Below are 13,771 nucleotides of genomic sequence, written 5' to 3' on the forward strand. Positions count from 1 at the left end.
TTCTAACCTTGTGTTAGGACCTACGGGCCAAGGGACAATCTCAAGTAGATGATCAGCCCATCGCTTCCCCTCCATAGGTCCCTCAATCAATTATCTTCTTCGCTCCTCGCGCAGCTGCGTATGATCACTCCTTCTTCCAAGCTTCCCTCCCCTCGAGTGGTTAAATGGCTGAGGCCCAGAAGCGGCTGGATCAAGATCAATGTCAACGGGTCAGCGCTGGGTAACCTAGGGCCATCGGGCAGAGGTGATCTGGGTAGAGATTGGGAAGGCAAATTTATTTTTGCCTTATCGTCGGGTTATGGTAATGGCTCAAGCTCTCGGGCCCAGCTATGGGCCATCTGGGAAGGTCTGATGAGATGTGTTTAACTGGGTTTTTCTAGGATCGAGGTGGAGAGCGACTCCAAATCAACTATTCAAATCCTGTCAGCCAACTCTAGTCTTGCGTGGTCCGTGTGGTATTGGTGCGTGAGGGTCAAAGCTTTATATGGCCTCTTACACATTTCCTTTTCGCGTACTCCTAGGGAGGCGAATGCAGTAGCCGACCACCTGTCTAGGAGAAGTAGTGCCTCACAAGCCAACTCCACGTTTTCAGCCAAAACTGATCTTCCGGATATTGCTATAGGCCTTCTCTTTTTGGATAGAGTAGGCTTAGGATAATTGAGAGGGATTTAGCTCATGCTCCCTATATGATAGGTGAGGTATCATCCTTTTTGTGATGCCCGCCCAAAGGCCCTGTAAATTCCTCTTTTGTGAAATACAATCATCCTTTTGAAAAAAAAAAAAAACAATCTCGAGTAGATAGTTTCTATGGGGCGTAGGCCTTCTAAAAGGTAATGGAGGCCTACAAAGGTTTCCTCAGGCCGGATGGAGATTGTGCAAAGGCAAAGGGAGAAGACACAAGTGTGTCACACCACACCAAAAAGTAGGATGCAAACAGTGGTGATTGAATGCTCACCATTAAAATACTTAAATACTTCTTGCATGCCACGACAAAGTTTAGGATCAATCTCATATTTGTCTTTTTCCTTACTTCAGGTCCTATTGACCTTATCAACGCGATTAGATGGTAAATAAACATTACGTGCACTCTAGGAAGGTGTCAACGGTTGGCTTTCAATCCCCACTATCCTATGTTGTGGTCCACTTAAGCTTTGGATCTGCTTCAGTTTTGGGTCCATGCTTTACAACATGGGTGTATGTGGTTTATCCACGCCGTACGTCCATCCACTTTTCTAGCTTATTTTAGGGGTTGAGCCTAAAATTTAAGCATATCCAAAGATCAAGTGGACCATACCATAGGAAACAGTTGGAATAATTAATGATTTCCACCATTGAAACCTTTCTAGGGCCCACAGTGATGTTTATTTATCATCCAACCTGTTCATAAGACTACACAGACATGGATGAAGGGAAAACAAAAATACAAGCTTGATCCAAAACTTCAGTGGCCCCCAAGAAATTTTCAACGGTAGACATTCAATTCACACTGTTTCATGTGGTGTAGTCCACTTGAGCTTTGTATATACTTGATTTTTAGTCTTAAGACCTAAAATTATCTGTTAAAATGGATGGACGGAGTGGATAAAATAGATATAAATCATGGTAGACCCCACAAAGTTTACCCAGTACACAATCCGCTTCCTTTAGAGATCCTCCGCAAATCCTGTTACACGCACAAGGTAAAACACGAAAATTCTATAAGAGCCCACCACATTGTTCGGACAAGATCCACTTCTTTAACAGGTGGACCTTCTCATGTGCCCAGAAATGAGTGCAGTCCAAAGCGTTGGTGGGCTACACGTTGTGCCTCTTAAGTTCATGCATTTATGTTTTGGTTCATGATTACTTTCAAGCATACATTCATTGAAAGAGGATTGCGTCCAACAAGGGATTGGATGCATTCCATTGAAACTCTCTTATATGATTGTATTTTTTGTAGGACCTGCAAACAAAGACGGTGGTTTAGTGATGGACACCAAGATCGAAAGCGTCATATCTCTTTGACTCTCATTCTAGCTCTCCAGTTACTATTTTAGAACTCAATAAGTGACATTGTCACTATGACATTCCTTATTTCGAGTTTTAAAAATGTTGTTGCTCGTATTGGTCGTAGTTCATTGTAGTCTGATACATGTAGGCTCCTGAAGCATCATGAGAGTATTTTTATTTTTTTTTTCTAGAGATGGAGCTGGAATTTGTGGACAGGGATAACTTGAGTAATGCATATATAATTTTTCATCTATTATTTTTCTTCTCCTTGTAATTGAGAGATCTTTAGTTCTTCCTTTTCTTCTTTTTCTAATTCAGAAATCCTTGTTTGTTTTCCATCTCCTTATAAGTTACTTGACGTGAGTTTCTTGCAACACCAAGCCATGCGGGGCTTATAACGATTTTCATGTAAAATCTACTTCATCCATTACTTTTACAAACTCATGTTATGATGAGAGACATCCGGCCAAAATCTCGGTGAACAGTGGCTGTACGTAACTATAACAGTCCTAAGGTATCGAAATTCTTTCTCGGGTAAGTTTCGACCCGCACGAAAAACGTAATGATCTGGGCACTGTCTCAGAGAGAGGGTCTGTGAAATAGACATGTCTGTGAAGATGCGAGCCAACCGCACGTAGACAGAAAGACCCTATGATGCTTTAATGTTCCCTAGGATTGGCTTTGGGCCTTTCCTGCAAAGCTTAGGTGGAGGGTGAAGGCCTCCTTCCAAGGGGGGACTTATGGGCCAAGGGAAAATATCAGGTAGATAGTTTCTATGGGATGTAGGCATCTCAAAAGGTAACGGAGGTGTGCAAAGGTTTCCTTAGGCCGGATGGAGATTGCCCCTCGAGTGCAAAGGTAGAAGGGAGAAGACGCAAGTGGGTCACACCACACCAAAAAGTAGAATGCAAACACCCACACATTCATGATGTTTATAAGCCATCCAATCCATTCAAAAAATGATTCGGACTAGAATGAAAGGAAAACACATATATCAGGCTTATCAAAAAATTCCATAGGCTCCAATAAAGTTTCAATGGTGGGCTTTCAGTCCCCACTGTTTCTCATGATTTGTCTTGGAACTAGTTTATTTTTGTGCTCTCGAGGTAACATGATTTGTTGTGATGGACAAAGTGGATTTTCAAACAGACATCAGTGGGCACCACAGTGCTTCGTGTTGTTGTTGTGATGGACAGAGTGGATATTCAAACGGACATCAGTAGGCCCCACAGTGCTTCGTGTTGCAGGAACTCCTTATATTCAGAGGAAATCCCCCTCCCGGTTTTTTTTTTCAAAAGCTCCATGGGAGTTGGATTGGAGTGACTGAAGTCCCTCTACAATGGTGGAACGGGTAAAACGTATAGGTTCTTCTGTGGCCACATGTTCTCTTCACAAGCAAACTTAGTTATAGGTGCAATTTTTTTTAGTTTTTTATTTTTTTATAAAAAGGGGCACGACCCTGCTCATAGGGCCTCCCCGCTCCATTAATCTGCAGAGAGGAATACATTCAGGTGGGGCCGCTTACAACAAAAGGCAGCCCACCTATCATAAACTGTACAGGAGAGGGAGAACCCCACAAAACAAAAAGCAAAAGGATAAAACAACGGCCCTCAGGGGTCCGCCTACATTCGCCGAACTGACCCTAGACCTGCTTTATCCAAACAAACAAGGCCCCTAATCTGGGCAGGAAGGTCACGAAAGAGGCGGCAGACACGGGACAATTGACTCTCGCTTGCCACCCGGGCCATACCGTCAGTTGGGCCATTACCTTCTCTACAAATGAGCTGAATGGAGATGTTCCCTCTAGTCATGAGGGCCTTAATTCTGTTAACCAGTAAGCATATTTCCACCCAAGTGCCACTTTCCCAGAGATAATAACCACTGTGATTTTAGAGTCTGATTCAATCTCTATATTTGAGAAGCAGGGACAATGCGAGGCCATCATGCACGGCTCTCAACTCCGCCTTGTTGTTAGATCCCATCCCATAGGACGCCCAAAAACCAACAAGGAACTCGCCGCTAGCACTTCTTACTAAGCCCCCGCCCCCCGACGGCCCTGGGTTGCCTCTAGCAGACCCATCCACATTGAGCTTAACCCAGTTCATCTTTGGTATGATCCATTTGACTATAGCCACCCTACGAATAGGAAGACCCTCCTGAGACCTAGCATGAGATGAAACACCCTAGATCCTCGGACCTGCAGGAAACGGCCTCTTAAACAACCATGCGCCCCACCATTTCACCCTGGAAACGATTACGGTTGCACTCACCGGCTTGTGGTCAAATCTAGCACGGTTTCTTGCCAGCCAGATTTCCCACAAAATGCAACAAGCAGAGAAAACGCGAAGTTGAACCGATCCTCTCCCAGCAGGTGTGGCAGCCTTCCATTGGCTCAGTCTGGCGAGAACGGAAAGGCAGGGGAGAGGAGGAATGTTAAAAATACAGTTGAAATGCGCACAAACTGCAGCCGCCAGCTCGCTGAGGAGGAATAGATGGATGATGGACTCGACACAGGGGCTGGACTGGGAACTTTCTGGGCTGCATTGACACCTAGATGCAAGGTGAACCCCCTTCTCCTAGACGCAAGTGTCAACTAGAACTGCCCCCTGCAGAAGCTTCCAAATGAAATTGGCAATAATTTTTGGGGGCCAATTCTGTTGCCCAGTCTGGAAAAGCCAGGCTCTGTCTACCGATCTTTGCCTATTAAATTCCCACACAGCTTTAATAGTTAACTTTCCTGATTAGGTCGTGGGCCAGATACAGCGGTCTAGACACTCAAAAGTAGCGAACCCCCCTGGAAAATCAGATCGATATCTGGTTGCGAGAGGAAGGAAAATACCGACGAAGGAGGCAAAGGACCATTGGGGCCAAGGAACTCATGTATCTTAAGGTTGAGGTGGGAATCAGGCACTGGCCTGACTGTTCTCGGCAGCGAAGGGCCAAGACCCGACCAATTCTCCACCTAGAGATTTCTAGTCCCTTCACCAACTAACCAGACTGTTCTCCTCCACCTGGGGGAAAAACCCACTGATTTTCTTCCACAGCAGCGAAGCAAAAGCGGACGTGGAGGCCCCACTCCCCGGCTAAAGGTCTGCACTGTATTCAGCTTTCATTAGCCTCACCCACGGTCCCATCTCTTCCCCACACTTCACTTCCCAAGCCATTTTGAGCCTTATAGCTTTGACTACCTTCTTAAGTTTTCTAATACCTTGGCCTCCCTCCTCGATTGGGAAAGAAATCTTCTTCCAAGCGATCCACTGTAGTTTCTGTATACCTTCCAACCACCCCCAAAAGAACCTAGCAAAGCTTCTTTCCATCTCTGCAAGAGTTTGAACAAGGACTACTGACGCTGCCATGACATGGAGGGAGAGACTACTCAACACATGCCTAATAAGGGTAGCTCTCCTGGCCTGGGAAAATTGTCTAGCTTTCTAGCCACTGATTATAGCCTGGACTTTGTCCAACAAGAAGTTGAAATCAGCCACACGAGCTCTGCCTCTACTGAAGGGGACGCCTAAGTATGTGAATACCCCATTCGACCTCCAAATTTCTAGGGTCTGCTCAATGCTTCTAATCCTGCCCTCCGACAGTTTTTTGGAACAAATGAAATTGCTCTTCCTACGGTTAGTCTTTTGACCCAAGGCTTGCTAGAAGAAGTCCTGGAAAGCCTTAACAGCTTGGAGAGAGGACCTGCTCCCGTTCAGTAAGAGCAGGGTATCATCAGCGAATATGAGATGGGATGCAAGGGGGCAGCCCGTTCTCAACTGGAAGGGCTGGCACCACCCTCCCAGCATCAAGTTCCTGAAGTTCGTGGAGAATGCATCCGCAGCCAGGATGAAAAGGGTTGGGGATAGAGGGTCCCCCTGACGCAAACCTCTGGAGGACTTAAAGAAACCTGTTGATTCACAATTAATTAACACTGAGAACCAGTTGAAAGCCCAACAATTCTCTAAGACACCAATACATCTATCACTGAACCCGAACTTACCCAGCACCTTCTTTTAGGTGCAATTTTACATTGCTACGTTGGTGTATGTTCATATGAGATTTTAATGGGCACGGATTAGGGTAGTCCAGGTAATAGCTTAGTGGGTGAATCCCTAACCGTGGGGCCCACCTTGATATATGTGTTATATATCAACTCAGTCCATCAATTCTTTCAGCTGATTTTAGGGCATGGTAGCAAAAATGAAGCAGATCCAAATCTCTTGACTATTAAAAACTTATCGGGGGCCTTAAAATTTTTGGATCAAGCTGATACTTTTATTTTCCCTTTGTCCCGACCTGCGTAACCTTATCAACAAGATGGATGGAAAAATAAACATCATGGTGGGCCCTAGGAATTTTTTAATGGTGGGCATTCAATAACCGTAATGTTCTTGATTTTGGTATTGTAAGTAAGTAGACACATAAAACATAAATTTAAAATGGTTAAAATTTTAATTTTTGTGTTAATAAGCAAAACAAATCACTTAACCATTAGATAAAGCCACTCTTAGATTTGGGAGAAGTTAGAGGATTGATTCTTACCATCGCACTACTCTTGGTTCTAGGAGATGAGCCGATTATGTGAATTTATTTATATGCAAGTTAACAGGTATCCAACCCAAGTGGACACACGGGCCAACCTCCTGCGGGCTGTTAAAGACACATGGGCAGATTATAGAGACTTCTAGATGGAATGTGGGGTACACAATATTCTTTATATACCATCTGAACCAGTTATCATTAGGGGTGCCCCACCAAGACGAAGGGGTCTAATAAAACACGAGCCATTCCAAAGCTCAGATAGCGGCCTCCCTGAATAAATAAATATGTTTGAGGCCTCATTGTACTACATTGCTCAACATGGGATGTCCCACATGGGTATTGGATTTGAATGACTCTAGGCAACTAGGGTGAACATGAGGCACCCCAGGTGCATGGTTTGGATTCCACGTAAACATCACAGGTGGGCCCTTCATAACTTTGAATGTATGGTAATTATCATTTGTTAAAACGGATGTCATCACTCCCCATAATATTTTATGTTTTGCCATGTTGTAAGTAGTTATTACTTATTCAAATATTACAAGTTTAATTATTGAATATGGAATCAAGCCAGCTCCGCATCGTGGGTACAATTGGGCCCACGGTTGTATGAGTAGGCCCACGGTTGGAGAAATAGAGATTCTAGACGAGTGATCACATGGACCCACAGTTGTCCCGAGAAAAATGCTTCCTTTTTTTAAACCCAACAATAGAAATCTGCCCAGTAGTCTCATGATGATAAAGAACATATCTTAGATCAGACTAACTAATTCAACATGCGAAATTTCCTTCATTAAACCCAAATTACAATGTCAACCACAAAAGGTAAGAGAAGATTCCCATAATTCAAAGGACTACTTAACAAGGATTTGTACATGCCATGAGGTGGGCTTTCTCTTAGATTCTTTATATTTTGCCAAATTGTATGATGTGTCTTTGATTGGTCCCTCATTCCTCTGCCTGTTATATCCTAATGGAGGAAACATGAAACCATAGTATTATCTTTTGTTGTTGATGTCTTAAATCTGTAAATTGACCATCAACAGACTGCTCAATGTTGTCCACCAGAGTTCGATGCCATTAAACAGGTGCTCGATGCCATCAGAAAAAATTGAAAAATCCATCTTTTCTTGCTAAAACGTTTTGATGTTTTCTCGATGCCATGGAAGGGGTTCGATGCCATCAAATGTGCCATTAAGCGTGCATGCAAAATTGCTTAAATGCGTGATTTGTTTCCGATTTCAATTGTGATTCTTGCATATGCTATATATATGTGTGTAATCGGGATTTATGGTATTTCAGAGCTTTCTAATTCATTAATTATGGGGTCTTAAGGGCATAACTTGAGTTAATTCGAGGCTTGTTGATAATGTCTATCTCTTGTAATTTTCTGCTTTTATAATGCATTACTTTCACTTTGTGTGGTAGTTTTTGCAACTAAAGCTCTCAATGGGTCTCACTGTGATGTTTGTGAGAAATATGTCCTGTCCATCCATTTGTTCAAATCATTTTAGTATGTGAGTCTGACAATGAGACAGGTCCAAAACTTAAGTAGGCCGCAAAATAAGAACGGTGAGGATTGAACATGCACCATTGGAGGGATTGGTTACTCACAAACATCATGGTGGGCACCACCCAGGTTCAAGTGCAAGAACTTCCAGAAAGGCTTTGGCAGGAAATTTTTGTCCACCTAAGATGGTGTGGCCTTACCATGGGGCCCACCTTAATATATGTATTCTATATCCACCTCGGCCATTACTTTTTCCATATTATTTTAGGGCTTGAGCCCAAAAATGAGGCATATCCAACCCTTAGGTGGACCATACTAAAGGAAAAAGTGGTGATGTAATGTTGCACCATTAAAAACCTCCTACGGCCCATCATAATGTTTGGTGGTGTTTATTTGCTATCCAAGTTATTGGTAAGGTTATGTAAAGCGGGTCGTAGACACTTTCCTAGTGAAGATAGAACCAAAGAAGGCCCAATTGGAGTTAAAAACGATCCAGACCATCAGAACCTTAAATCAGTTGTACCTTGCAAATTGGAATGAGTTTTTCAACATATTAAATAGTGTTTTGGGCCGATAGGAACTTTTTAAGACAACTAACCCCGCCGCACCACGTTGCCTACACCAAATATGCAAGATTCCATTGTATCAATAGTCAAAAGTCCATTTAGTTCCGCTTTTTTATAAATAGTAAGTTTTAGTTCTAGAATAACTTTTCATCCTTTTGAGTTTGAGTTATAGAAGTTGTGTACAATATGAAAATGGGTTTAAAAAGTTAGGAGAACATAGTTAGGTCAAATTGGATATTTATTATTTTTTACCAAAAACCGCAATCTAATAGGGATAGAATTCCTCTATATAAGTAACATAGTTTACTATTTATAATAAGTTACGTTTTTAGAGTGTTTGAGTTGGAGCCTATGTCTAAAACTGCACCTTGGTTTGAGTTCTTTATTTAAATAGCTGTAATTTCTTCTTCTTCTTCTTCTTCTTCTTCTTCTTTTTTTTTTTAAAAAAATCCCTTGTGGGTATGAGATACATAGAGTTAGGTTCGAAACACGGAGAGCCCCATGATCAGAGTAATTATTTTCCCCATGATCAAAGTAATTATTTCTTAAGGAAGATCGTGAGGTTATTAATGGTCAATCACCCATTTTTCCTATGGTAGGGTCACTTGAGATTTGGATGTACTTCATTCTAGGGCATAGATATAGCATATATGCATCAAGGTGGATTCGGTTTGGCTAGCTATGCTGCCACTAGCCAGGTGGCTAGTGGTCGGTGCCCCGTGGGCCCACCATGATCTATGTGTTTTATCCACACTATTCATCCATTTTTACACATCATTTTAATACTCTATCCCATAAATGAGGTAGATCAAAATCTTAGGTGGACCACACCATGGGAAAACAGTAGTGATTGAACATCTACTATTAAAAACCTCATACGCCCACTGTAATATTTAATTGACATCTAACCAGTAGATTATGTCATACAGACCTGGATGAAGGAAAAAAGAAAATATTAGATTGATTCAAAACTTTTGTAGCCCCAAGAAGTTTTTAATGGTGAGAATTCAATAAACACTATGTGGCCCACATGAGAGTTTGATCTACCTCATTTTTGGGTTCATACAGTAAAATTATCTAGAAAAATGGATGGACAGCATGGATGAGACACATACATCATGTTGGGGTCCACAAAGCATCAACCACTAGCCATTGGCTAGCAGCAGGGGACAGGGATTCCCTGCAATAATAGCCTTTCGCATGAAGTTCATGCACTGGGAACCCAGGTGGGGCCTACTATGCTATTTGTGAGAAATCTTTCATGTCTATCCATTTTGAGAGTTCATTTTAGGACATGAGGCTAAAAATGAACCTATCCAATGCTCAAGTTGGCTGAAAATGTTATAATTAGGCTTCCATAGTTGAAATATTCGTGGGGCCACATAAGTTTTGAATCATGTTAACATTTGTGTTTTAAGTTCATCCTAGAAGGAATGACATTATTAATGGTATGGATGGTACGTAAACATCACCAACGAACCCAGGGAGGTTTCAACTGTAGGAATTTCCCTGACCATCTTTTCCTTTAGTATAGCCCACTTGAGCATTGGATACGGTTCATTTTTGGCCTCATGTCCTAAAATGAACTCACAAAACGGATGGATGGGAAGTATTTCTCACAAACATAATAGTGAGACCCAACTAGTTTCCAGTGCAGGAACTTCCCGTGAAAACCTCTCGCAGCGTGTCTAGTGGCAGGGAGTAACGAATCCTTTTCCCATCAAGTTGGCCCTGTAATAAACTCGCATGGATGGCGATTTCCTGCCTGCACTAGAAACGTAGGTGGGGCTAAAGTGATGTTTGTGAGAAATCCACACCGTCTATCCATTTTTTTGAGATCATTTTAGGACGTAAAACCAAAATTCAAGTGGGCCGAAAACATGAGGAATGAACGCTCACAGTTGAAATATTCATGGGAAAACAGAAGTTTTGAATCAGGATAATATTTGTGTTTTCAGTTAATCTCAGTATGAATGATGTTATGAAGGTATGGATGGCATGTAAACAACATCATCGATCCTGGGGAGGTTTCAACGGTAGGAATTTACTGCTCACCTTTTCATTTAGTGCAACCCACTTGAGTCTTGGATCCTTCTCAATTTTAATCTCAATTCTTAAGATGATCTCAAAAAATGGATGAACGGGTAGATTTCTCACAAAAATTACAGTGGACCCACCTAGGTTTTCAGCCCAGAAACTTTACGCGAAAGGATTTTGCAAGAAATCCGCGTCCAACCCGCACTAATCCGTGCATGTATTATTTGTGCCTCCCTGAACGCACATGCCTACAATAAAGGCTATGGCACACACTTGTGATATCCAATCCATTTATAAGATTCGTCTAACCTTTTAAATGTTTTTCAAAAATAAATCTGTCCACTTAGCATGTTGGTCCCAATATTTAAATTGAATGAATGGATTAGAAAACTTCAGCTAAGGTTTCTGAAGCCGTACAGCAGAAGCGGATTGATTGGTGTACCACACACCATGCACCAACCTAGCTATATATATAACTGTTGTAGGTACGTGTCATGCGAAGACCAGCACTGGCACTCCTCGAGCTCCGAGTTGTACGAACGGTTCAAAGGAGATCAGAGTTACATGGCCCCCACTAATGTATATATTATATCTATACTATTCATCTAATTTTAGAGATCATTTAGAGCATTATCCAAAAAATGAATCATATCCAACAAGTGGACTAAAAATAATAATTGCTTCTTCTGTAAGAAGCTGGGCCATCAGAAGAAAGACTCCATAAAGTACAAGCGGTGGCTCATAAAGAACGGTAATAATACTATCCTGGTCTGTCATTTTTAATCTAATCTAACTGATGTGTTGGTAGATTCTTGATGGATAGATTCGAAAACAACTATTTACATATGTACTTCTATGCAGGACTTGCTACAGGTTAGCCCACCAACTAATGCAGAATGCTAAGTAGGTGTAGGCAATGGCGTTAAAGTTGACGTGGAGGCAGTCAAAGTCTGTAAGCTTAGGTTAGGGTCAGGTCATTTATTGAATATATTGGATACATTTTGTGTGACTTCTATATGGCGTAATTTGATCTTTATTTTTTTTCATTTAGATGAATTAAGTTATTCGTCTTAATTTAAGAATAAAAGATTGAGTATTTATTTTGATTCAATTAATGTTGGCACCAACTTTATGATGGGCAACATATATCAACTAGATTTGAATGCCTCACACATTTATAATGTAAATGGCCCGCATGGAAATAAAATGGGATCTAAGTGAAGACTAGACTATGAAAATTCTTTCATGTTGTCATATAAGCGATTATATCATATCTTTCGTGAGAGATTGGATAGGCTAATGCGAGAAGATATAGATGCAAAGGCTATGTTTTTCAATGAAGATCTAAATGAGAACGTATATATGTTGCAATCTGAAGGTTTTGTAGTCAATGACTAATAACATATGGTTTGTAAACTAAAAAAATTCATCTACGGATTGAAACGGGCATTACGACAATGGTACCTAAAGTTTCATGAAGTGATTTCCTCATATGGTTTCGTAGAAAACGTTTTAGATGAGTGTATCTATGTTAAAATTAAAGGGAGCAAATTTGTCATATTAATTTTATATGTTGATGATATTTTGTTAGCTAGTAGTGACACATGAATGTTGAGCAATACTAAGATATTCCTATCTCAAAGATTTGAAATGAAGGATCTCGATGATGTCTCTTATGTCATTAGCATTGAGATACGTCGTGACTGATTGTAAGGCCCGCCCCCACAGCACATGATATTGTCCACTTTACTGAAGCTCACGGATTTAAAACGTGTCATGCCTATTAAGGAAGGAACCCAACTTATAGCCACCACAACTTCAAATGATGCTTCCGATGTGGGAAAAAGTTTCACCTTCACTGTGTGCACACCTTAGGGCCCGCCCACATGTGACCACACAGTGACGGGGCGTCATACAGATCATGTGAATGGCTTAACTTGTCACAGAGAGCCTATATTGATAGGGTACTCAAAAGGTATGACATGCAAAAATGTGCTCCTGAACAATCACCCATAGTAAAGGGTGATAAATATTCTGGCCAGTTCTAGTGTTTAAGAATGATTTGGAAAAGAATCGAATGAAGGATTTTCCATATATGGCAGTAGAAGGGTGTATTATGTATGCTCAAGTTTGTACGTGACTGGATATTGCCTTTGCAATTAGATTATTAGACAGGTATCTATCTAATATAGGAATGCAGCATTTGATAGCTAAGAAGATGTTATTCTACATACAAAGAACAAAGGACTTCGGACTCACATAAAAATGTTTGATCATCTAGAATTGGTTGGGTACTTGGATACAGATTATGTTAGTTGCGTTGATACAAAGAAGTCCACCTCGGGTTACATATTCATAATGGTTGGCGGGGTTGTGTCCTTGAAAAGCATGAAACAATTGACCACGACCTTATCTACCATGTAAGCTGAGTTTATAACTTATCGTAAAGTATCAAATCAGGCATTGTGATTATAATGTTTCTTCTCAAGATTGCGGGTACTTAGCATATCCTGAAACTATTGAAAATCTTTTGTAATAATTCAACTGCAGTTTCCTTTTCTATCAGCAACAAGTATTCATTAAGGTCGAAACATATTGACATCAAGTATCTTATTATGAATGGAAGACTTCAAAATCGTCTAATGTATGTAGAGTTTATTAGAACTAAGTAGATAATTACAGATTCACTCACTAAAGGACTTCCTATCATGCCATTTTAGGAACATATAATATCCATGGGAGTAATTGATCCCACAAATTTATTCAGATAGTAGGAGTTGAGCATGTTTTACAGACATTGAAGAGATCTCATTGGTAAATTCTTGGTGATTTTAGTATAAAGTTAATTTATGGTTCTCTTATGCATACACGATTTATTTTGAGAAAGCGAAATTATAGTCACGATTTATTGAAAATGTATGAAAGCTCCAGCACCTCAAAAGAATAGGTACATATCATCATACTACGTGTGTAATCCTTATATCACACTTCATTATAAAGTCGATGTCAACATTAATTGAATCAAAGTAAATACTCAACTTTTATTCTCAAATTTAAATGAATAACCTTTATCCAAAACGGAAATAAAGATCAAATTATGCGTTATAGAAAGAACACAAAATGTATCTACTATATTTAA

This window comes from Magnolia sinica, chromosome 9, assembly GCF_029962835.1.
Source record: "Magnolia sinica isolate HGM2019 chromosome 9, MsV1, whole genome shotgun sequence".
Taxonomy (NCBI): domain Eukaryota; kingdom Viridiplantae; phylum Streptophyta; class Magnoliopsida; order Magnoliales; family Magnoliaceae; genus Magnolia; species Magnolia sinica.